Below are 27,788 nucleotides of genomic sequence, written 5' to 3'. Positions count from 1 at the left end.
CCAAATGTCCTTACCTTGCCAGCCTTTGAGTATGATATAAATTACATTTTTGTTTAATAATCCCCATCAGAATATCCCAATTACTTATGTCCCTTCAGAGAGCCTTGTTTCTCTACTCAATAACATTTCTGCGTGCTTTATTGTACTCTGGAATATTTCAATCTCTCCAGTGTCTCCACTAGGTGGCCCCACTGCCTCCATTGCTGCTGCTGACCCTCCTAAAACTAGGCCTCCATTTTTCACAGCTGTCCTCAACTGGTGGCCATTGCTAGACCACTGCTCGGCATTGAAGGATTAGTCAGAATGATCCCTAAATGTTTATTGGTTTTCTTTTCAGCACTGGCCTGGCATAAGCTATACACCCATTTTTATTTCTTATGGCTCAGCAGAAATGAAACTACATATTTAAGATACATAGTTTTTACTAAAGATTTGCACAAAAATGAAGGTAAAGTGCAAACAGGGAAGTACTTACAAGGACTACTGGATGTCACTACTCTCTGAGCACATAGGCTAAGAGGCTTCTTCAGTAATTTTCATCAGGCCTTCTCCCCATCCATTTCCAATGCTTTCAAAATGAGATAAAAACCAGATTACTCCTAATCAGTGGGAATACTTTGACTATGCACAGTTCCTAGTCCAGAATAAAACAGTCACAGAATACAACAAGAAACTTGTATTTGTTTTCCCCCAACAAGGTGTAACACATATCCTTAGACCTTATTTCCTGTTTCAGGAGACCATCTTAGATGATAGGGAGACTGTGTATTCTTTTCAAGCAAAGCCCTTCTACCTGTCACAGAAGCATATTCTAATTTGATTTCAAGAAGATAATTACACTGGAATACAGAACCTAACATCAACAAATTCTGTAATTATTCAGTCTTAAAAATATTGCCAGCTGTGAACATCAACAACTCAAACTGTGTATGGCTATGCCACGAGGAGATCAGTTCCATGACAGCTTTTCCATAGTAGGAGTTTTAGAAATTGCACATGAAACTACCAGTATGGTTACAATGCATATCAAGAGCACTATACTTAATTTCCTAGTCTACAACATCTGCACTCAGGTAACTTCAGCCACCCCTAAGACTATTGCTTTTTGTATGCATAACTAAAAGGGTCTTGGTAATTGTTCTCGTATCTTTGGAATAGCTTTTACTGGCTGCTATATCCATGAAGAGCAGGTGGAGGCGGACAATGATTAGTCTCGATGGGCAAATTTTACACTAGAGTATCCATTCCATGATATAACTTCTAAACTTAGCATCTTTAAGCTAATCTTCAAGACCATATAAAACTTTTCTATCACATAATTCATCAATATGTAACTATTTCTTTACACGCTGGCTAAAAATCATCTCTATGATTTTTTTCTTACTGATTGCCACATCACTCCTTCTGCCTGGAATCTAAACTTACAAGTTAGATACAAGAATATAAGTCTGTATTCTTCACTTCCTTCAAAGCCAAGTGCAGCCAATGTTTATTGGTTGCCTTCTCAGCGCCAATTTTTCCCTTTCTTCTTCCTAATAGCATCTTGTTTTCATTTGAGATACAGAATCTTCCGAGGAATTTACTTCTCTCTCAAAGCCAGGGATGGGGCATATGAACTCCATACCCACTAGCTACAGTAATTCATTCAGAGATTCTCCCAGGATAACTCAGCCTCTGGAGAGTAAGAAGAGTGTTTGAAGTTTGGAATTCTGTAATCATTGTTGTTTCCAGAAGAGAGGTGCCTGAATATGATGCCAACGTGCTGAGGGCAGCAGATACAAAAGGTTACAAACAAATGGAGCCAGATCCTTGATGACATTTTGTATCCCAGGATCAATTCTTTTCAGAAGCCAGATCTACCTTTGAACTTTCTTATTACAGGAGCCGATGAATTCCCTTTATTTTTGTATCTCAGTGGGACTTTCTGTTTCTTGCAGTGGAGAGTATATTATCTACTACTCATAGTGTAAACTTCATCTTCTTTGGAAAGCCTTTTATCCTTGAAACCACCTGACTTTTTCTCTCCTACTCATGTTTTCCTTGGCTGTTAAGCTGCAGTCTACTAGGGTAATCTGCAATAATCCACAGTAATGGATTATTACCAAATAAATTAAATTACCAAAAATCAGTTTTAGTATTTAAAATGTTCCTAATTTGATTACAAGCTTTAAAAGGCATAAAGAAAATCTTCTCTTGCATTTTTTCTTTCAAGAACCACATACAAATGTGGTTCTTGAAATTTTAATTCAGAAAATGTTGACAAATGTCAATAAATGAGGCAAACAGCAAAAACAGTAGAATTTTGTTTTACAGATGACTTAGTAACATACATCTCATGGTTAATAGATATTTAACACACCTGAAATTGCACTTAAGCGATATTGAACTTGCCTGGTCACTTGTTCATTTTCTTCTTTAATTGATGTTAAAATCATAAACATTTCATGTTTGATAGGGTTTTTCCAACTGTATATTCAATTTTGTTATTTTGTCTCAATATTTTAGTGACAACTTGCTTTAATATGGCATATATAAAATGAAGAGGATAAGTCCAAGTACAAAAAATTCAACTTTTAATTTTACCACCTATCTTCACAAATCGCAAATATAGAAAAGGACAATAGCAGTGAAATACATGCAGTGCTTATAGAAAATTTTATATACAATTGTCTAAAACTGGTATGTCAACTGAAACAGCAAAAAACACCTGCTAGATTAGTCCAATATTTCAACAGCTTTATTCCCTACATAGACAAAACACAAGGTGACTGAGAGTGCTGATCCATGGGCCTAAAGTCCAGTGGTTACAGAGTGTTCTTCTCATTCTATTAATATTCCTTCTTGAATTTTTTGCAATAATTGAATTGCTAGTTTGTCTAAATACAGTGGCGTTTGTGTCCTAGATCAGAAATCAAATATACTCAAGTTTTGGAAAAGCTAAAAATCTTTTATTCTGCAAGCAATCAAATCTCTTTTAAAAACAAGGTTTTGTTCAACCAAGAACTGAACAACTGCCCTTCAGACACTACTGTTTCTGGTGCCTGGCTTCCTGATAGATTATTCTCCACCTCTGTGTCTTTCTGGTTTGTTTTGTTTCAGCCTGCTAGGCTAACCTCTGTTACTAAAAAGTGTGAAAACTTGAATATAATAGTTCTGGAGGCTCCTGAGTGTGTTTGTAAGGGATGACAGGATAGTCTAAGATTTGATTCCAGATACCATAAGCTGATAATTTTGCTGGTGATAAAACTATTCATTAAACAGTTACAGAGCAATGAATGTTTTCCACAAGGCATCATTTAGCTTTTCTTCAGAACTGCAGATCCTCATTACAGAGAATGAATGTAATTAATAGCTTAAAATTCATAACAGGCTCTCAAATGCTGGGCTGAATTAATAGTTTAGATTTACACACTTCTCTTTCTAGATTTTATGTTGAATTGAATCCCAAAGTTAGCCATTTTCTTTTCCTAATTAACCTCAATTCAAAAAATATTAATTGAATACCTATATTGTACCCTGTACTATGCACAGCTTTAGCTACACAATGGTGATCAATACAGGTTTCTGTTCTCAGGGAGCTTACTGTCTAGCACATATCAATACTTCAGATATATAAGGAAAGTAATTTGAATGCAATTCGAGAAATGGTGTGGGAAGCTCAATATGCTGTGGAAGTACATAAAAGGGGTGAACATATTACCCCTGTTTGGTAGAATCACAAAATATATCCCAGCAAAATCATGTCTAAGTGAAAACTTCAGGTTAAGTAGGATTCAGGTGGCTAGATTGAGGAGAGAGACAGTGTCCAAAGAATGCTGCAGGAAGAGAGAACAGCATTTGTGAAGAACTAAAGCAAGACCTTTGGGCAATAACGATTTGATATGTTGTTTAGTTTTGTGTTAAAACCAAATTGGGTGCGAAGAAATACAAAAGAGAATTTTCTAACTTTTGAATTTTCAACATTCTTCTCAATAAGCTAGAGCATTCAGGTCAGAGCTATAGGAAAACAAAATGAAATGTTGGATGTGGGCATCTCCCGATGTTGCATTTGAAATAACTCTTTGTGTGGGTTCTTTGGGTTAATTGTTATAATAATTTAATATCAACAAAAGGAAAAAATTATGACTTCATTAACTTCCATTTGTCCCATATCAAAGATTAAAATCCCATTATTTGCATGGGTCTTACTCAAATTAACCTAATCTTACTGTGTAGTATGTGTTCACTGGCAGTGCACAGGCATTCAGGTAACAGAGAAACAGAAGAAAATTAATATTTAAGTGCCTACTACATGCCACTGTGTTTTATATATGCAATTTTATTTAATTTCAATGAGGAAAGTTTTATTATTTGTATTATATGGACAAGGCTACTGAAGCTTGTGAAGTTATTACTTGTTTAATTAACACAAAATTTGTCCTATAATATCTTAAAATATTAACACATTGGAGCAACAATGATAGATTTGAGTATTTAAGTTAATCCATTTGTTTTGCTACTTTCACAATAAATCACATATTTGAAGTTCTTATGATAGAGTCACTGATTAGGAAGGTTGTAGTTCACAAGTGTGTATTTTAGATTTGGTCTTGCACATGACTTTGATATAAAATGGTACAACTGTGTACAATGCCACAGCCATATGTGCCGCACTTAATAAAAGTCCACAACCTGTGCATGCATTTGTATTTATTTATTTTATACATGTTGTCTACAAATAAAACAGCCAGTTATAAAACAACTGAACACACAGTCTAAGAGTTTATGACAACATCATACCTTATAATTGACTATGCTTTCTTTGAAAATAATTTAATTTGTATAACTTTTATGTTTATGACTAAGATATGAGGTATCATAGGTACCGTTTTCCCAAATGGCTAACAAGTTGATCCAACAGTATTTATTCAACATTTTATTCTTTCCTCTATCTGGCTTGAGAGGTCAATATTATTATATAGTTAAGTTCTCTGCATACATTGTTCTATTTCATGTACTATTATTTTCACTAACCTGCTTGTTCTGTTGAATACTTTTAAACTATTAATGGTTTTGTTTTGTTTTGTTTTTTGAGATGGAGTATCACTCTGTGGTCCAGGCTGAAGTACAGTAGTGTGATCTCAGCTCACCGCAACCTCCACCTCCCTGGTTCAAGTGATTCTCCTGCCTCAGCCTCTCAAGTAGCTGAGATTACAGGTGTGTGCCACCACACCTGGCTAATTTTTGCATTTTTAGTAGAGATGAGGTTTCACCATGTTGGCCAGGCTGAGCTCGAACCCCTGACCTCAAGTGATCTGCCCACTTCAGCCTCCCAAAGTGCTGGGATAACAGGCATGAGCCACCACACCCAGCCATAAAGTATTCATGTTAATACCCTTATTTTTCAAAGCTTCTTTAGTTATTCTTCAAAATACTCTTCAGTTATTCCTTAATTATTCTTCTAAACATATAATCATTTTTTTCAAGTTTTGTCTATAAAATTATATTTGAATTTTGGCTAAATTTTCAAGAAAATTTTAAACTGTTTAACTTTGGTGAAAACAAAAATAAGGCAGAAATGGCCTTATTGATTATGGATTCCCCTCTGCAATATATTATGATTTTTCTGCTTTTGTAAAAGAAAAACAAAAAGTTATATTGCCTATGGAAATTTTAGGAAGTATAATGTTCTAGCTCAAAATATATTATAAACCAATGACAAATTTTACCAGGCAGTACAACTTAGCCAAGAAAAACATGGTTTGAATTATTGAACTATGGTCCTTAAGTAAAATAAAAATAATTGAGTAAATACTGAGACCTGTATTAGTCCATTCTCACATACCTGAGAGTGGGTAATTTATGAAGAAAAGAGGTTTAATTGACTCACAATTCAGCAGGCCGTACAGGAAGGGTGGCTGGGAGGCCTCAGGAAACTTATAATCACAGCAAAAGGCAAAGGAGAAGCAAGCACATCTTACCATGACAGAGCAAGACAGAGAGAGAGAGAGCCAAGGGGGAAGTGCCACACACTTTTAAACCAACAGATCTCATGAGAACTCACTCATTATCATGAAAACAGCAAGGGGGAAATCTACCCCCATGATCCAATTACCTCCCGCCAGGCCTCTTTTCCAATTTGACATGAGATTTGATGGGGGACACAAATCCAAACCATATCAAGACCCCACTCCTCTGACTGATTGTAATGAAAGATAAATCTTCCTTTTCTGGTGGAAGAAACTTGAAGGAAGTTTACTTACTCTAATGAGTATATTTTCCTTAAATGCTTCATGTTAATTTCAGTGAACTAGGCTTGCATGGGTGAGGAAGAATTAGAATCAGATTCTAGAAATTTGTTGCTACAGTAAGGTTTTGTTAATACCTGGAATGCCTTTAAACATAGTTTTGTAAAAATTATTATTTATTTTAATATAAGGGTTCTCAAGATTTCCTTCAAAGTTTAATTCCAGTGATACCATGAATAAAACATGTTTATCAGATTTTCTAATCATTTATTTTTGGTATATAAAAATGATACTGATTTTGTATATTGATTTTATAAAAAAAATTTCATATAACTCATGCATTAGGTCCAGTAGAATTTCAGAAAACAGCCAGCAGAAAACAATCCTATTAAAAAAATGGACAAAGAACATGAGCAGACATTTCTCGAAAGAAGGCATACATGTGGCCAACAAGCATATGAAAAAATGCTCAACATCACTAACCATCAGAGAAATGCAAATCAAAACTACAATGAGATACTGTACCACACTAGTCTGAATGGCTATTACTAATAAGTCAAAAAATAACATGTTGGCAAGGTTGCAGAGAAAAGGAAACGCTTGTACGCTGTTGGTGGGGATGTGCATTAGTTCAGCTACTATAGATAGCAGTCGGGAGATTTCTCAAAGAACTTAAAACAGACGCGGCAGTTTCCATTACTGGGTATATACCCAAAGGAATATAAATTGTTCTACCATAAAGACAAATGCATGCATATGTTCATTGTAACACTTTTTATATATTATGTTTTATATATATATATAAAAAACACTTTTTATATATTATATTCCATATGTTATGGAATCAACTGAGATTCCCATCAACAGTGGACTAGATAAAGAAAATGTGTACATATACACCATGGCTTTCTACACAGCCATAAAAAAGAATGAAATCACGTTCTTTGCAGCAACACGAATGCAGCTAGAGGCTAGTATCCTAAGTGAATTAACGCAGGAACAGAAAACAAAATACCACATGTTCTCACTTGCAAATGTGAGCTAAATGTTGAGTACGCATGGACACCAAGAAGGGAACAATAGACACTTGGGCCTACTTGAGTGTGGAGGGTGAGAGGAGTGTGAGGATGGATAAACTACCTCTTGGATATTATGCTCACTACCTGGGTGATGAAATCACTTGTACACTAGGCCCCAGTGACAAGCAATTTACCCATGTTACAAACCTACACATGAACCCCTTGAACCTAAAATAAAAGTTGGAAGGACATAAAAAAGAATTTCAGTTGATCCTCTTGGGTTTCTCAGCTAGGTACATATTATCTACAAACCAAAAATGATTTTGGCAATATTTATTTCAAAATCTATACATTTCAAAATTCTGTTTTATAGCATTACCTGTGTCTTCCAAAAAATAATGAGTAATAATGACAGTAATCAGCTTTGTCTCTAGCATAGCACCTGCCAAAGTTATTTCAGCAAATTTTTAGTTCCATGTTAATACAATATTATTATGTGGAAGATTATTCTATGATCAGTTAGAAAAGCAAGACTCACTAGTGAAAAAAGGCCCAGGAGTTCTAATATGACAAATGCTTATTGTGAATTTCCTAGAGTCTAATATTGTGTGTAGTTTATCCTCAAATTATTTGACCACTTTAGATCATTAATTCATCCTAAATTGAATTTATATTGTGAGTTGCTTGAAAACAGATATGATTTGATTTTACTTTTAAATGATTACCTCTCACAAAATCATGTTTTTCTCTGTGGATTTGAGAAACCATTTGTAATAAAATATTTACATTTCTTATTCAGCATATTTTACTTGTATTACAGATGTTTCATTGTCTTTAACAAAGGTATTTTTTTCTATATGTATACTATAGAGTTTCTGGTTTTGGTTTCTTTTACTTAGGTTTTACACATTAATCCTTTGTCAGATGACTTTGTAAGAACTCTCATTCATACTTCAGTAATCCTTCGATTTAAACTGTAGCCAAGATAAAATAGCCTTACCTACTTGATGTTATTACTGCTAATACAAATTCCCTTTTTAATAGTTTATGCTTGTTTGAAATATTTATGTTTAATCACTTTGTTTTTCAAGTATCTCCTGTGAACAGCATGTGATCATATTCTTTTAAATGTTTGACTTGAACAATTATTATATATTTTAATGAATAAATTAATCTTACTCATTATAATTCATATATTTTGTCTTATTTCAGTCAACTTTTTATGAATAGACTACATTTTTTCTACTTTTACATTCTCCTGTGTGTTACACACAAATTATATCTTGTTTTTAATTTTATTGATTACTTGGAATAGTAAATAACATTTTAAAAATGAATATCAGAATCAAGTGTTAATTGGCATTTATTGAAACCTGCATTTCTTATTTTTTTCATCTAACCCCTTAGAAGGCAAGAACCTGCTTTTTCAACAATAAATTTCACATACTAAATCCTAAAATTTTTGCCTTTGCATCAAATTTTATTATCACATATGTACATATTTAAAAAATTTAATGAGTGTCTATATACCATGAAATGCAATGATTAGTTTATAATCTAAATATTTCTGGCTCAAACATAAATTACTGTAACACATTATTCAATTATAAAAAATCAAGGAGATGGAAGAAAATGAAACATTAAGAAATAAGTATATATTCTATTTTGATTTAATTGTGTTGTATTTTTAGAATTATTTTAGGTTACATTATTAATATCAACTTTATATGGACTTTGTGTTCTCTCTTTATATTTTTCACTTTTTCCTCTTTTTTCCTTCCTTCTAATCTTCCTTTTTCCCTTCTTTTTTTAACTTCCTTCTCCTCTTCTTTTTCCTCCTGGCACATCTTTTATTTTTTCATCTTCACCTCACCTTCTTTCACTCTCACCCACAATCTAAGAATATCCACACAGCCATCTGGCTGCTTAAAGACTTTTCTTAAATAAACCTATACTCAGAGGTAGCTACATTTCTAATTTAACCCTTTTGCTGCAACTACAAAGCTTGATATTAGACTCCATCACACAGAGCAGCTATATGAGTGATGGGAAGGGAATGAGAAGATATTGCTTCATTCTCATGTTATCTCAGGAGATAGTCCAATGTCCTGAAGTGAAAAGCAGCATTGCAGTAGTTGCAAGGCTTCATGATGCTCCTGACTTTGCTAGAAATGCTCTACCAGAACAGGAACAAGAATTTTTTATACACACCATGGAATCTCTAACACCTATCCTATCCTAACACAATTATAAAGTTATGATGTATAACGAATAGGCTAAATTAAAGCAGTGGTGAACATAACCAAAAACATTCAAATTATTCTATGTAATAATTTGTTTTTCTAAAATTAAAACAAGACAGATATGAAATGTATTATCCTGCTTTTTTAAAAAATGTGTTCCATGTGATAATTCAAGTCTTCCTCCACTCTTTCTCTTCAAACTCTGTTACATCTTTATTCCTACAGAACAGCAAGGTCTTCATTCAATGGAGATGCATTATTTATATGCTGAGTTAACTTCCTCTGTTCTTTTCTCATTAGCAAGTGACAATTGAACTAGTACTGCACTGTCTTTTTCATGAGGTCAAACTGATGTTTTAATCTATTGAAAAACTTAAGAAACTAAAGTTTTTATGCTGTGGAAATGTCTTTTAATTGCAAATTTACTTTGCAAAAGGAATTATGTGTTATAAGAGGCAAAACAATTCAGCAACAATATACATGAAAATATTGTTCTCATCTTGATATTAAGACATGCCATCCTTAAAGGCAGCACAATAATATTAAATAGTGTCATTTTAGGTGATACTTGACATCTACAAAATCATAAATATGCATGCAAATCCAGGAATTGAAATAATAATCCAGACTGTATCACCAAAATTTTTTAAAAATCCACAACATTTAAAATTCTTATGGAGTACTCCTGTACTATAAAACTGCATTATCTAAAGACAGTTTGAGAAACAGTGAATTATACCATGCTCAGGATTACAGGAGGGAGAGACATAAATGATTTTGATGTGAGAATGAACTAGAGGTAGGCAGGCTATAGCTGAAATGTCAATGAATTTTGTTGAAAATTTTGTCTCTCAGCTACTTGATGAAGCAATGAGGACAACTGTTTCTCTGGACTTAACTTTGACCAAAAGAAAGAACTGGTTCATGAAATTCAAGTGACAGGAACCTTGGGAGAAAGTCAAGTTGTCATCTTAGTGCTTGAAATAGCCAAGAAAGGAAACACTCGGCACAGTCTGACAGATACTTAGGACTTTAGAAAAGCAGATTTCAAAACTTTCAGAGAGTAGATGTGAGTGATTCTACCACCTTAGACTTTTAAAGGAATTAGAGGCTTTTAAAAAGAAATTCTGATAAGAAAATTATAAATGACTTCAGTGAGGTAGAAACAAGAGGGAAAAGTACATAAAAGAAAATGTCATAGCTATATACACATTCCTGCGCTGTAATAGTGAGAAAGGAAAATCATTTCTACTTTTTTGTTTTTGGTCTTGTTTTGAGACAGAGTCTAGCTCGGTCACCCAGGCTAGAGTGCAGTGGAGCGATCTCAGCTCACTGCAACCTCTGCCTCCCAGGTTCAAGCGATTCTCCTGCCTCAGCCTCCTAAGTAGCTATGATTACAGGAGTGTACCACCACGCCCAGCTAATTTTTATGTTTTTAGTAGAGACAGGTTTCACCACGTTGTCCAGCTGGTCTCAAAATCCTGACCTCAGTTTATCTGCCCACCTCAACCTCCCAAAATGTTGGGATTATAGGTGTGAGTCAGAGTCTTACATTTTGAACATCTTTTATGTGGAAATAAGATGCCTGGTTGTTCCCATAGATGATGTTGCGACAGGTGTTTCTATAACTATTTTATTGAAGAGAAAACTGAGGCTAGGCTCAAAGAAATTAAGGAGTCTCCAGAAATATAAAGTTCAGCATACAATTATTAAGATAATTGAAGATAATAAAAATGTATCATCCATGTTCAAGGCACCTTTTCAAAAAAGATAATTAATTATAGTTGTTGAAGCTGATCGTTTCATATTAACCAAAATAGCAGGCAAGTATAGATATTTAATCCTCAACTTATCTACGGAGAAAACTTTTCTTCATACTACTAAAGATAAACCAAGTTCAAAGAAAAGATATCTAGATGGCTCTACCTATTATAAGAGGTAAATGTGTTTATTAATAGATAATTTATATTCTATTTTAGCAAAAGTATCCATCAAAATGTCCTGCCTTGGTCCCCTTCTTACCAATGGGAATCTGACAAAAATCCCAAACCAATCAACTAACAACTAGTAACTAAGCAGATTCATTCTCTATATAATCTTAACTCAAAACCTCAGAGAGAGTAGCTAGTCAGATGAAGGTAAGCAATAGAAGTGAACAGTCATTTTCAGTTACACAAGGATCAGCATTGCAAGTCTAAGCTCTTTGCACAGTGAAGTCATGGAGGACTCATGTCCATGAATAGCCAAAGAATCCAAGTATTCTGGGAGCATAAAGACCATGAGGAATGCGTAAAAAGAAAAGTATAGATGAGAAGCCAGATCACCCTAGAAAGACACAAAGCAGTTTCAGATACCAGCCTCCAATTCCAGGTCTCATGTGTGTAGGCTGCCCTGTGTTTCTTATCCTTGGATATCTGAATGATACATTGTATGTGATGTATACCTACTGGGTTGCCTGTACATCATCTCTAGTTCTGGAAGCTCCACTCTACATTTTGCTTCTGCTTGAGAACAGGACAGTCATATTCATATAACATTATTCCATTTCCTTGACAATATTAGTTAATCCAGACATTGAAACCTCAGCCAAGTGAATCAAAAATCCTTTCTGCATAGAATATGAAATAAGAGATTTCAGCTTATAGGCCACTTTCTGAAATAGAATGGTTGTAAATTTTAGAGTTATTCATATTAGCCATTATCTACTATTTTAACTAGAAAACATAAATTTTCTCTATACAAATGAATACAGATGAGAAAAAAGGAGATGTGAAAAGGAAAAGAGAGACAACCAATTTGGAGAACTAGCTGAGTTCCCTTCAAGTGGACTGATGTCTGATTGATTTCTAAAATACATTTCCATTGCTGTCTTTGGATTCCACGAGGGAGCTCCTATTTCTCATATAATTACAGCATCAATGTAAGCAGATGAGGATAATCATGGCGAGTGGAAGGAGTGCTAGAAAATGGTATACAGATCAATATATTTTTTCTTCTGTCATGTAAAATGTAAATGGACATACCACAATTATATATCATGGAGCAATCCATGAATTCCCAGCAAAATTCCAAGACATATAATTCAACAGATGGCTCATGAACACCTAGAAAAGGAAGAAGCAACCACTGAGAGGCACTTTGAGTTCACTAAGAATAAATTATACCAAATTAATTAAATTATTTAGACATAGTGAATCTGCATTTCAATGAGGCACTTAATGCAGTGTTTTGTTGGTGTCTTTGTGAACAAGATAGATGTACAGAGGATTTTTGTAAATTATGTGGATATGTGTTAGTTGAACAATTATTGTCAAATGATGATGATTAAATGGCTCATTTTTGAATCTGTGAATTGAATTGTGAGCCTTATTCACAATTTTAGTTTAAAAATAGATGTAGACATAGAAAGGATGTGTATCAATTTGGAGCGGTAGTCAAATATTGGATGACAGAATCATGATGAAAAAATCAGTTTTTTTATTATGAAGGTTGAAACAGTAGATCAAATTGAGCAAGAAGGAATTCTGGAAGATAAATATAAAGTCTAACACCTAAATTTAAAAGTCAACCATACAGGATGGCAGAGATTGTGAATAGGAAGGAAATGCTCATGTCCTTGGAGAAATGGGACCCTACCTTTTTAGCTCCATATTCACATCTCTTAATGCAATTCCTGGCACAACACAAAAGCTTACGTTAGATAATTTTTAATTAATAAGACATTTAATATGAGCCAACAAATATATATTGCATTTTCATAGAACAGTATTTAGCAAAGGAGTCAACAATATCCCTGTATCTTGCATTGATAAGACTATATTTGGAGCACTGTGTCTGCTTCAGATATTAATATCAATTAGGTGGAACAGTGATGGGGTGTAGTGATTCCAGAACTAACAGGAGGGTGAAAAATGAGACTCCTGTATTTGTCATGGTTCTCCACAGCAAAAGAATCAGTAGGATATGTGTGTGTGTGTCTCTGTGTGTGTATGTGTGACTGGGTGTATGTATGGTATATGTGTGCGTATGTACATATATATGTGAGTCAATTCCTTCAAATTTCTCTCTACCCTAGAAAGAGAGAGAGAGAGGAGAGGGGGAGATTTGAAGGAACGGACTCACACAATTATGGAAACTGGAGATCCAGAGAAGAGTTGATGTTGAAATTCAAGTCCAAAGGCAGTCTGTTGGCAGAATTCCCTCTTCTTTGGGAAATGTCAATCTTTTCCTTAAGGCCCTCAACCGAATAAATAAGACCTTCCCATCTTATGAAGGGTAACCTACTCTACTCAAAGTCTGCTGATTTAAATGTTAATCTTATCTAAAAATTACCTTCACAGAAATATCTGGACTAATGTTTGATCAAATATCTGCCCACAGTGACCCAGACAGGTCGACAAGTAAAATTAGCCATCACAACTCCATTGCTATGTGATAAATGGGTAAAGAGAGGAGAGAGATTTAACTTGGAAAAAAAAAAAAAGTTAGGGAAATAAATGACACCTGTTTTAAAATATTTCAAATTTTGAAATAAAGAAAAGATTAGACTTTGTCCCTGTAACTCTAAAGTGTTACCTTAAGATACAAGGTGAAAATTACATATGAATCCAGTGAATAACATTTTTAACATTTAAACTATACTATCTGATTGAGAAGGTATACATATAGCAAGAAATATGTGACAAGGTCTCGATTCTCAAGAAAATTTATAGTTTAGTTGCAAAGACAAAAATGCACACATAAAGTAAAACTAATTCATTCATTGAATAAACATTTTTAATGATCTGCCATGTACCAGGCACTTTTCTATACATTAGCAATGCAATAGCAAACAGCAAAATTCCCCTACCCTCATGAAGCTAGTGAAAGGTACAGAAAACAAATGAAATGTGGATTTGTAACACACAGTATGATAAAAGTGATAACTGCTAATGAAACAGGAGAGTCTGGTTCCTGGCTAAAAATCTATGTGTGACTTCGGGTCCAACCACAGGAAATTATCAAGGCTTTATTTGCCAGGTCTCATATGGGAAAGCTGTTATACCCACAGCCGACTTGGTGCAGCCAGTGCATTGCATCTCTGAAGGGAGTTCCAGTCAAAGTCTCAGGCCCCCTTAGCCAGCCATGCTTTATGCATAACCAAATCCCTAGCCCAGAAACCTTCATTTCAAGGCCTCTGTGGAAGGCTTTTTTCCAGATTCCTCTGTCTAAAACTCCTTATTAAGTGCAAAGATGATGAGTCTCAAAGATCCTTTTCACTTTGACTCAAACCAATGCTCCTCAACTTACAATGGTGCTATGTCTTGATAAACGCATTGTAAGTAGAAAATAAAAGTCAAAAATATTATAACTGGAAAATGCACTTAATGCTCCGATAAACCCACCTTAAAGTCAAAAAATCATAAGTTGTACCAATGTAAGTCAAGGACCATCTGTACTCAATACATTTCCCACTCCTGGTCCTTTTCTTTCCTTCTCCTCATGGCCCCCATGTCCATTAAACTACAGGAACCTTTTCTTCTAGCCTTCCTCAGCAGTGAGACAACCTTTACATCTGTGTTCATCCTCCCGACCTTAAACCTCTGTGCCTTTCCATGGGGAAAAATGGAAAGAAGTGGAGTGGAGGGGGAGTCTACACTTTCTCTAAGTTATTCTTTCACTTACACTCCAGCAGTAAGTGATCAAAGGTCTGATACTTTCATTTTTGGTTTGTTGTCCTGGTTGACTATTCTGAAAGCTGGTACCTAGTTCAGCTGATCTGGGATGGAGACAAAATAAAGCAAGAAAGGAAGATGAATAGGGACAGAAGAGGTGCGGTTACCATAAGGTGGTCAGGGACCTAAGCAGGTGATACCCAAGTAAACACCTGAAGGAGGCTAAGAAGAAAGCCTTGTGACTGTCTAGGAAAGACACTGCAAGTGGGAGAATAGCAACAACAAAGGCCCTGAGGATGCGGGGCTTTCTAGGCACTGGGAAGATGTTGAATATCCACCACGTAGGCTAGCAGACGCCTCGCTGCCATGGTTCTTCCAGTCTAGATGGAGAAGAAAATACCTATAAGACAGTGACAAGTGCTATGACAGAAGAAATGTAAGTATGCTTTGGAGGCACAAAGTACAGGTGCCCAACGATCATGGAGTGAGCATGAGATGACTAATCAAAAACAAGAAGAATAAGAAACAAAAAAAGTGTCACAAAGGATTCCATGATGGAAAAAAAATGAGTCATCAGGTAAGGACGTTGTGCTGCACATCTCCAGGGGACCCCACTCACATCACAATGTTAGACTCATGCAGTGCACAGCTGTGAGGCCCTATATGACAGTCCTAAAATCAGAAGCTAAAATGAATATGCTAGCATTAGGGAACCAACAACGTTCACAGCACTGGAGTATAGAGTGAGTCAGGCAGTGTAATGGTGAAATCAAGATGTAAGTACAGAGTTGTACAAATTGTTCAAAGTCTAAAAATATTTTAAACAAGAGATTCATATGACAAAAACTGACTGTTATGATGGATTAGTGATTGTGAGGCAGCAAGAAAAAACAGTTCTGATACTATTATGAAAGATGTATTTTCTTGGCTTACGCTAGGGTCTCAAAAACAGGGTTAAAAAAAAGCAAATGAAGATAGGTAGAAGCAAAAAGGGCCGGGAGTTAATGGAATTACACATGGATGAGATCAGTTAAGGATGATCTCTATGTTTTGATTTGGACACCTGGTACACTGGGGTGGTCCCACTCCAAACAGAAAACAAAAGAGAACAATTGGGTATTATACACAAGATGATCCGAAGTTCCACCAACAAATTCAAGTAGAAAAGTAAATGGGAAGAAATGTTAATAGATATTCCACAAAAGAAGGGTTTTCTGGTCAGATATACCTGAGAAAACTACATATTCTATCCTCTCATGAAGATCCATTCAGTTATTTATTCATTCAACCTACATTTTGTAGTTTCTGTTTTGTGCCATTTTAATCTGTGTTTTACTCTGGAATGTAGAAGTGAATGAGAAAAACATGGTCCCTCCTTTCGAGAACCTTACATTCTACGGGGAATACATGAACTAACCAAATAATTGTTTGAACTACAGATGGGAAGATGTTGCGAATGAGTAGCAGAAGGTGCTAGGAGTGTGTAAAACTGAACTAATCTAGCCTGAGGAGCTCCTGTGTTATTCTCACATTAGTGTTTTCAAATCCTGCTACTCTAGTGAACCCTATCAGAATTATTTAAATAAGAGTTTCCAAGAGTTGTCAGATGTTTTTAAGCATGGAAGTTTTTTTATTTTCCCCCCACAAAATATCTATTACTTGTAAAAAGCAAACCTTGGAATGTAGTTTGGAAAACTCTCAGAAAGGGGACAAGGGAAAGTTTAGTAAGTAGTTGAGTCTTCATCGTCAGCATGTAGTTTTCCCCTTCTGCAAAGAAAGACCAGCAGGATCAAAGGTGTGGATGCAGGACACACAGGGAGTACAGGAAGGAGAGTGACCTGATTAGAGAAGAACCAGACTGAGTTAAAGCAACTCTGGTCAACTGGGCACTAAAAGAGAAACTATACAAGTTACTTGGATTGAGTCACTTGACCACCCAAATTGCCTCCATTTCCTATTTCACGTATTAAAAATTATGATATTCATTTTTCTCTTTTCTTCCTATCCTAGAGACACAGCAAGGCTGTCATAGCTGTGTTTAATGAATGAAAGAATGAATGAACTCTGATCTCTTTGGTATGTGTAATGAATAAAATATTTTTTTGTATTAATAATGAAATACAGTTATTTAACATTTAACTGGCACAGATTGAGATTTCATTTCTGATGTCTGGAACTGTACTTTGGGTCATCAAAAGACTTTAAATCAGTTGGATGTTCAGGCAGAATATATATATATATATATTTTTTTTTTCTTTTTCAGTATGATTGTGAATCAGGGATACTAGAGCTAGAAATATGCCCTGGGAGGACACAGGATTTAGTGTGCCTTCTCAAATCCTCTCCCTCTCCTTGTTTCTCTTTTCCTCCCAAATATATTCTACTAAATTCTTGGTGAAAATTTTTACAATTTATGGGCAAGCAGTTTTAGAAACTGAACATTCATGAGTTGATTAAATAAACTAGAGCAAATTGCTGCAATTAGATAATATGCAATGATTAAATATAAATATTGCATTTAATAGTGTAAAAAGATGTTCCAAATATGTTGTAAGCAAAAAGAAAAAATTTAGTTTAAGCTCCAATTTTCTGTTTAAAAAATATGCAACTGTGTAGTAGAGTATGCTACCTTCTGGGTAGTTTTTAAAAACAGGATTAGTTTTTTCCATTTTTTTGTTCATGTATATTTTCAAATTTTCCTGTTAATAATTTAAATAAAATTATTGAACAATTAAGTTAAACATTTCAGAGGCATTTGGTCAAACATATATTTTAAGGGGCTACATGTGAGTTTTTATTAATAATAGTTGCATTGGATTTACAAGCAAATTTGAGGGTTTTTTTTTCATTTTTAGCTTTATATACGTAACAGCTTTTCTGACATTTGTCAAATATTCTGTTAAATAATCATTCCATGCTTGCCTTTCTGAACACTCTACTCTCACTACTTCTTCCACTACTCACTAGCAAAGAACAGTGGTCCTGGTCATTCAGTTTATCATGAATATTCGCTTGCAGGTTGTACATTCTGAAAGTAATGGCCTTAGTGGAGGATCTGGTGAAAAGCCCAGAGGACAAGGGCCAGTTTTTTTGTGAATATCAGGCATGTTACATAGGCTGTTGAAAAGAAGGTTATTGAATTGAGCCTTTTTGGATAACTAACTTGCCTTGTTTGTTTGTTTGTTTTTGCCAAATTATACTTTATTCTATGTAAAATAATTCCTGCATGAAAAAGTGTGACCTTAAAGTGCCAAACTGATTTTCATGGGTCTATAAATTCTCATATCTTTACAGTAACATTCCAAAAAATGTTTAATAAACACTGTCTATGTACTAGAGACAGTGTGTGTGTGTGTTATGTATGTGGTGGGGGATGAAGTGAAGAATACAATTAGGAATAAAATTATTTCTGCTTTAGAAGTGTTTACAAAATAGAAAGGAAGAGGATCACAATGTAAGGTGGAATAAACTAATTTAACACTTTGAGGATTGATGGGCTCTCAGTGACAGGGAAGAAAGTAAGAAAAACATGTTCCAAGTTAATTAGGACCAAAAGCATAATAAGAGCATGAAAATACATGGTGTAATGAGAAAATGGCTAAAGTTAAGCTTAATGAAAGAATATGCATTCAGAAGTAATCTGAACAAGCATACAGAGATCAGCTGTAGCAGCCTATGAATGTAATTTTAGGTAATTTTGACTGTATTCTGTAGGCCATAGGCAGTTGTCATTTTTTTCTTTATTAAAAAAAAGTGATATGCACTCTGACCTACATTTTAAGTAGCTAATTCTGGACTCTGTGTAAAAGGTAGAGTAGTACATTGAAAGTCTGAAGACAGAGATACCAATTAGAAAACTACAAGAATATTCTGGGTATGAGGTAATGTCATTGTGTGCTCTACAGGAGGAAGAACAAAATTTAATGATAGACTGATGAAACACCATCATGCAGGTAGAAAAAATAGAACGTAGTAATTCAACAGTGGCAAGGATGATGGCGATGAATGACTTAAGGATAACTACTTCTTTTCATGAGTGACCAGAAAGATGAAGTATCAACTATACTGCATTGCATTCAATTTGGCTTTAAGATATGCAAATTATTGGGAATTAGGATTAAAATTCAAGAAACACATGCAAAGTTGCCAGTTATTGCCCAGAAGTCAGGGCATGATATTTCTAAGGGGAAAAAAAGACATTAAACAATAAAAAGACCAAGACCAGAAAGGGAAAGATTTTATATGTAAGGATTAATCAAACCCCCCCAGAAAACTGTGATATGTAAGGGATGAGAAGAAAGGTAATAAACTCAATGGTGAAATTGACAAGGATCCCCATTAAGAGCAAGAGTAGCAAAATATAGCCTTTTTACCTCTTTAATCAGAGTTAAAGAAATAAGATAAAGCTAACTAAAGAACAATATCAGAGAATCAATGGCACAGAAAGGTTAAAGAATGAAGAGTGTAGGCCGGGCATGGTGGCTCACGCTTGTAATCCCAGCACTTTGGGAGGCCGAGGCGGGCGGATCCCGAGGCCAGGAGATCGAGACCATGGTGAAACCCCGTCTCTACTAAAAATACAAAAAATTAGCCGTGTGTGGTGGTGGGCGCCTGTAGTCCCAGCTACTCGGAGAGGCTGAGGCAGGAGAATGGCGTGAACCCGGAAGGCGGAGGTTGCAGTGGGCCGAGATCGCGCCACTGCACTCCAGCCTGGGTGACAGAGCGAGACTCCGTCTCAAAAAAAAAAAAAAAAAGAATGAAGAGTGTCCAATAACTGTCGAATACAGCAGAAAATTTGGGGAAGATGAGGACTAAGAATGACTAGAAATGGCAAAAAATACATTACTGATGACCTCTGATTTGGTAGTTTCAGTAAAGTGTAGGAGACAGAAGCCATAAAGAAACATATAGATGGATGGTAAAGAAATAGAGAAATAGAGATGGTAAAGAAAGAGAGACTTTTTTTTTTTTTAGATGGATCTCACTCTGTCCCAGGCTGGAGTGCAGTGGCTCAATCTTGGCTCACTGCAACCTCTGCCTCCCAGTTCAAGCAATTCTCCTGTCTCAGCCTCCCAAGTAGCTGGGACTACAGGCAGGCACCACCACACACTGCTAATTTTTGTATTTTTAGTAGAGACGGGGTTTTGCCATGTTGGCCAGGCTGGTCTCAAACCCCTGATCTTCTTGGGTTGATCTGCCCACGTGGCCTCCCAAAGTGCTGGGATTACAAGAGTGAGCCACCACACCAGGCCCAGAAGACAATTCTTTATTGAACAAATGAAAATATAAATAAATATAGGATTACAAATTGTGATAAGTTCATTGAAGAAAACAGCATGGAACAAGAAAAGGGAAAAATACAAATAAAGATTCCAATGTGAGGGCAAGGGAAGGACTCTGAAGAACTGATGGTTAAGTAGAGATATAAAACTCTTAAATTTTGAAAGCATAACTATTACCTGATTTTCCAAAAACTTTAATCCAAAATTTATTTCAACCAGTTAATATTTTAAGTATATTACCTTACATTATACTCCTATCAGAATTTCTGTAACTAAAAGCAGAAAAATCTTTGCTCAGAGCTTAAGGTTATTTCTATGATAAAACAAACTAACCAACTAAAACATAGTAAGTTCCATTTAAAAAGTTAACAAAAAATTAACATAGCCCTTTAAATTAGTATTACATGTTTTAACCAGATGTAATAAAAGTAGTTTTTGTGGAAGATACAATCTGAAGCTACATTAGGCAAATATTTGAATGTAAGGGGAAAAAAAGACTCAATGAGAAGGAAAAGGACAATTACAGTTAATTTGTACAATATCTGTCATGTAGATATTGTGGTAATGTCTGAAGTGTCAGGAAAAGTATTTTAGCTCTCTATGCCAATATATTTTGGGAAGGTTACTTATTATATAATTAGTCCACGAGCCCAGTGAATAAACGAATATTAAATCACTTAAGTTCCAGGATTTAAGTGAACCACAGAAAAGCAAGTTTGGGCTAAGCCAGTGGTCAAAATCAGTATGTAAGTAGGATGTGAGTCACATAGTTAAGTCAAGAGGGTTGATTTCCTTGTACTTCAATCACATTGCCAAGAGGCAAGAGGTAGAAGAAGGAAAGAAATAGCCATGTTTCAGTCTTACAGATCACAGCATAGAAGAAGAACTTTAGGATCTGAATCAACTCGGTGGATGTATTCCTGCCCTATGGCTTGAAATATGGAAGTAAATACCAAATCCATTGGCCTCACCTGTAGGCCTAGGTAATATATATCATATTCCGTATATATAAAATCTCTTGAGAGTGAATTTGCCTTTACAAACTTTTTTATTTTGATTGTTTCTAACAACTAATATAATTTCATAGAAAAGAGTGGGATGGAAAGAGTTTTGGTAGGTATGTTACAGCTAACAGTTGAATTATCCACAGCAAAGAAAAGTAAGCAGTCAATTCATCAACCATGTGTGATTATTTATGTATGATTGCCATATGTAGTTTAAGCAAGATATGTATTAGTTGCAAGGAGAGTACATAAAAATATTCAATATATTTTGTTCGCTACTGTAAAAAGAAAAATACCAATGAATTCAGTGTACTGGGAAAATAAATCAAATATATTTAAAGACAGGCATAAGTTTCTGTAATGAAGGTAGACATTAGCGGCAAAGTAGAAATGATTAGCTCAAATAACACATATGTCTAGTAGATGGACAGCAAATTTGTTGCTTTTCATTAGCTTGTGACATTAGCTTGAATTCTGTGTTCATATGTGATGTGTACTTTTCTACATTACCACAATTAATCAGTTGATGATTGCCATATAAAAGAATTTTAGAAGTTTTTACCTCTACTCACCATAGTTCTTTGCCCTTACTTATTTTAAAATTATGACATTGTTTCTTTGGGAAATTTGTAATTACAATTCATAGCTTTAAACGATTTCTATGCATCTGATGAAAATTTCACTATAAGAAATTAGACCAGTAAGAGTTACTTTGGACTTACTCAATTTTAAACAACATTAAGGCAATAATTTTTGCTAAGTGATATGAGAAACAATAGTCTAAAATATTTAATAGATTTAAACTCTCTTATTTTGAACCTGATAGAGACCATATAAAATCAGACAGGACAAATAATTTTTCAGGGAAACAAAACTAAATTCAGGATTATAACATTTCTATCTTGAAATTTTGTCCACAGTGATATTACACACATACTGACTTCTCTTTGAGGTGAACATCAATAAATTGATTGACCCAAGAGATAAATATTGATTTTAGCAAGGCCAAAGTCTACACTTATATCAGACAATTCTTCTTGATATTTCCTAGGATGCAGTCAATAAATAAATTGTTATATTTATATTCTGAATAATTTCTCAAGTCTGCAGGAAAGTTAGATTTTTCAGTCCATTATGGAGAGGTGCTGATCAATGTATGTCTATAGTCTGTGAATGCTTACTAAAAATGTACAAATGACATATCTCATATTCGTTGCACTAACATTTACTCACTTTAATAACACTGAACACTATTTTAATTCAGGCTATATTTTTATACTCATCTTTCCATTTACTAGATTTATTTTTGTATGTCTCCACTATATTCAGGATACAGATGTGCCCAACATATATGGTCATTGCATTTAGCCCAGAAAAAAACAAGAATTTAGTTATTAAATGAAGTATTCTCTTCTGACTGTTTACCGGTAAGTAAAATAAGTACACAGATGTTTGAATGGTTTTTATCTTAAATGAACAAAGGCTCCTTTCACCACTAGGGATATTGCATTGTTCCCCTTATCACCTAGGTTTCTTGGCTTCAGTCTATTCCTAAGAGGCTGACAGCAATACCTGGTACATGCTCTTGAGCTTTAAACAGGAATCAAGGCATCTGCTTAAGAATAAATTCGAATTCTGATAATGATAGTCTTAATTTCTAAACCAAAAATTTATTACTATCAATGGTGTGTTAGTATAGATAGTTAACCTAACGTGCATTTTGAATACTGCCTCAAAACATTGTTATCTTTTTGTTTCCACACTGAGTCTTTTTTCCAAGGAAGGCAACAAGGTATGCTTATTTATTTCTCTACCTCCTAGGAGAGACTATGGTGGTATAATTGAGGATAAATGAAGTTATGACAAGTGTACCACATCCTTCTGGAGCATCATTTTTACCAAATGGTAAGCATATTAGTTTGCTAGGGCTGCCATAACAAAGTACCACAGACCAGGTGGCTTAAACAACAGAAATTCATTTACTCACATTTCCAGGGCTGAAAGTCCTAGATTAAGATGTTGACAGGGTTAGTTTATTCTGAGAGCCTCTTTCATTGACTTGGAGATTGTGACCTTTTTCCAGTATCTTCACATGGTCTTTCCTCTGTATACCTATCTGTGTACTGGATCCTCTTATTTATTTTTTTATTTTTTTATTTTTTATTTTTATTTTTATTTTTTTTGAGACTGAGTCTCACTCTATTGCCCAGGCTAGAGTGCAGTGGCACAATCTCAGCTCTCTGCAACCTCCGCCTCCCAGGTTCGAGTGATTCTCCTGCCTCAGCCTCCCAAGTAGCTGGGATTATAGGGACCTGCCACCAACCCGGCTAATTTTTGTATTTTTAGTAGAGATGGGGTTTCCCTATGTTGGCCAGGCTGGTCTCAAACTCCTGACCTCAAGTGATCTGCCTGCCTCAGCCTCCCAAAGTTTGGGGATTACAGGCATGAGCCACCACAACCGGCCCTAGCTCCTCTTCTTATAATGAGACCACTGATATTGAATTAGGGTCCACCTCAGGGACCTCATCTAAACTTAATTGCCTCCTTAAAGACCTATATCCAAATACAGTCACATTCTGAGGTCCTGTGGGTTAGTACTTTATCATATGAATGGGAGTGTGGGACATAGTGAAGCCTCAACAATAGATAAGAAGAATAATTGGTTTTATTTAAAATTAGCATGGAAATACTATGAATAGAATGAAAACTTTACAGGATTTGAAGATATACAAGTGACTCTAGAACATATTTGTCTGTAATTTACTTCTTCAGACCATGCTTCTGGAATTCCAGGGTACAGTGTTCTCTGCTCTGAGGATATTTTGGTGAAGCACTAGTAATGGAACAATAATGAGATTTAAACTTTAAAATTCTGTCTTCAAGTCCTGACTTTATCACTTGCTCATCTCATATTGTGGCAAATTATGTGTGATATCTATGCCTCAGTTTTTCTCTCTTATAAATATGATTAATAATACTTAGCTCATAGAGGTAGTATAATTCAATGAGATAATATAAAAATAATAAGTATATTTAATTACTTGTATAATCATTAGATTTCCTTTCAAGGGCAGTTCTATGTCTTGGTTTGAAAATAAAATTTTGAAATATGACCTTCGCCTAACAGACAACAAAAGGGCACTTGCTAAGATAGTAAGAACTGTAGGCATACAGGAACATTGAAAGATTCTTGTTTCAGGTCTATTTCATTATACAAATGTTAAATATTATAAAAAGATATTCAAATATGAAAATGAACACAATAGAGAACTAAAACCCACTACATTATTTTAGAGAATTTTATGTCATCCTTGCTTTTAATTTTCTACAAAGATACATGTAGATATAGATACACACATATACATTTTATGCAAGCATATGTGTAGATAGATAGATAGATGATAGATAGATAGATAGATAGATAGATAGATAGATAGATAGATAGATAGATGATAGATAGATAGATGAAGCTTGGGAGCCCCTATGATAAATTTGTTATTTCCCAATAACAAGTGTAAGGATAAAAAGGCTAACATGAATTAAACATTTACTGAGTTAATACACAGAAAGCCCTTAGAAAAGTGACTGTCACCTAGTGATTAATGAATGAGTGTTTGTTATTGGTAGTATCAGTCACCATGCTAACCACTTTACATGTGCTATTTCATTTTATTCTCACAATAACCTTATGAGAGAAATATTGTTATTGTTTGCATTTTACAGGTTAGGATGTTGGGGCTTAGAGACGTACACTCGACAGGTAAATGACAGAGCCATGTTTCAAAACAAGGTCTTTGCAATTTCAGGACCCAAATTCTTAAGACTATGCTATACTCGCTTTCCCACATTTCATCATTGGTGCTGATATGCCCAGTAAACTTTCCCCCACTTAGTTTCAAATTACTTCTGCTTTCAATGATGCTTCTCTATTCCCACTTAATTTAGTTAGGTGACTATCTATTTCAAAAGGTAGCTTCCAGAATATATTAAATTGTACCAAAGGAAATCCTGCACCTATTCCTCCTCTCCTTTCTATTCTCTTTTGGTTTAAATTTAATAAAAATTGTGTTTCTCTGGGAGAAATATAATTATATTTGCAAATATAACTGAGTATGATTGTCTTCTCTTATCAAAATGGTACTACTGTGATGAGCAAAAAACAGAAGAGACAAACGGGGAAAGATGACTATCATAGAACTACAGTTCTGGAAGCAATAATACAGATGAGAGATCAGATGAGGGATGACTTACAGTATTTTCCTAGCTCCCAATTCAGTATGTTTTCCACAATAGCAAGGTGCTTAGAGAGTATGAATAACTATACAGATCAAATATATCTTTGATAGGGCTCAAAATTCTGAAAAAAATATTTTTAAAGTGGCTTAGTTATTGTTCATGAAACCAATACAGTATCATGAGTTCTGAATTCTATCAATTTTCAATATTTACTTTTTTCTGATTACTTATATTGCCTGCTCATACTTCAGTATGCATAAATATTTTGGAATCTTTAGTGTAGAGCGCATATAACAGACTCCCTGAATCTTTATTGGGAAGACATTAATGAAAAATAGTATATCAGTTTAATACAGTTTGTCACTCTTCACCCCAAACCCTCTCTGGCAGATTCCCATGAGGAAGCTGTCTTGCCACATTTTTATATTTTTTGTTTAATCTGCTCACCTAACCTTTTGAGAACTTAATTAAGTACTTCTAAAGATACTAGCATATACTTTGTAGAAATTGAATTTTCCATTAGAAGTTACCAAAACAAATGGATAAGAGCTAGCATAGTTGTAAAGAAAGACAAAGTGAAGATGTCAGCTAAAGGGAGATAAAAGACGGAAAGAAAATTACTGTGTCATCAAAAAGATAATAAAGTTTACAAGAAATAAAAAAGATGAGACATTCTGCAGGACGTATAAAACAGTTTGACTAGAGCCAATAAAAAAGATAGAAACTTTGGTGAAGGGAATGTCACTAATTAGATATTGTTAAAGCTGAAATGAACTTTTTTAATGCTTTTATAGGCTAACAAATAAAAAAATGTACTTAAACAAGCTATATCTGGTTTTTCCACAGATCAGGGTACAGATTGTGTGACATTATCTCTACAGGAACACAACCTGATCATGTGGTGCTGTGACACCACGAGGCAATGTGAAAATGCATTTTGGAAAAGATCTTGAACTTGTATGCCATAGACAGAAGGAAGCAAATGCATTTTTGAACCCTTGGAAAGGATGAAACCGCTAGGACATATGCCTTTGAAAGGAATCCACAAAAAAAAAAAAAAAAAAAGAACACAACAATACAAAAACAATTCTATCCCAACCACGGCAATGTAAGCTTAATCTTGTTATCAGCAGAAATTAAAAATAACAATGTCATAAATATATTATCTTTCAAAATATTATAACATCAAATATGTGCAATAACCAGTAATGGTGAGGTATGATTTCAGAATCAGTTCTACAAAGGTACAAATATTGCCAGTATTTAGTGTGGTGAAGGATGTGAGGAAACAGCTAGTTGGTGGTATGCAAAATATTAACACCATTGTGGAAAACATGACATCTTGAGTCAAAGAAGTATACTTTGACCCAGCAATTCAGTCCCTAGAAGTTTATTCAAAGTAGAGATTAGAATAAGGATGTAAAGGTATATTCATCCTTATTCATGCTATTGCCTGCAGCACTGTTTGTAAATGTGTGTGTGTGTGTGTTTGTGTGTGTGTGTGCGGTCCCTGGGTGGTAACATTTTGCTTTATTTTTCTTTCTTCATTATATCTTTTAGTATCATTTGCATTTTCTACAATGAGCATATATTTACCTTTCTAAACAGATAAACTAAAAAAAAAGAAAAAGAAACCAGAGATTGTATTCAGTGCATGGAATCAAGAAGCAGAGGTATGAAATGACTCACTCTAAGTCTCACATTAGTTAGCAACAGAACTAGTAGTAAAGCAAACGTTACCATTGCTGTCACAACCAGTATCCAAGTGATGAAAGAAAGGATTGAGTTTGTCTCCCATTTATATGCAGGATTACACTGAGCTGGTAACGCTCTTCCATTTAAAGAACAGCTAAGAAAAACCAGTTGAAAAACAGAGTAAAATAACCATGACATAAATCCCAAAGATCTTTACTAATCCAACTTTGCATTTTTGTATGATGATTAGAGAGTTCAATCTTTGTACCTATTATGTTCACAAAACCCCATATAGCAAAATGTCAGCAAAGGAACCTCAAATAACGTAATATGTTGTGTTTTCAACAAAAAGAAAAGATCATAGAACACCAGAATTTATAATTCATTCCTGGAAGTGATCTTTGTTTCATCTTGTCCATTTTAAAGAT

The 27,788-nt window shown here is 34.7% G+C and overlaps 1 long non-coding RNA gene across 2 annotated transcripts in view; it reads right to left on the bottom strand.

Moving 5' to 3' along the window:
• Window positions 1-549: 549 nt before the first annotated feature.
• Window positions 550-27,788, bottom strand: part of LOC131381580 (uncharacterized) — a 119,713-nt gene continuing 92,474 nt past the window's right edge. For both annotated transcript variants that reach the window (XR_009210414.1, XR_009210416.1), the window contains exon 3: window positions 550-568. This is a non-coding gene — a long non-coding RNA (uncharacterized LOC131381580). The remainder of the gene's footprint in view (window positions 569-27,788) is intronic.

This window comes from Hylobates moloch, unplaced genomic scaffold (genome assembly GCF_009828535.3).
Source record: "Hylobates moloch isolate HMO894 unplaced genomic scaffold, HMol_V3 SCAFFOLD_16, whole genome shotgun sequence".
NCBI classification, from domain to species: Eukaryota; Metazoa; Chordata; class Mammalia; order Primates; family Hylobatidae; genus Hylobates; species Hylobates moloch.
This window is presented reverse-complemented; position numbering and strand designations above follow the sequence as displayed.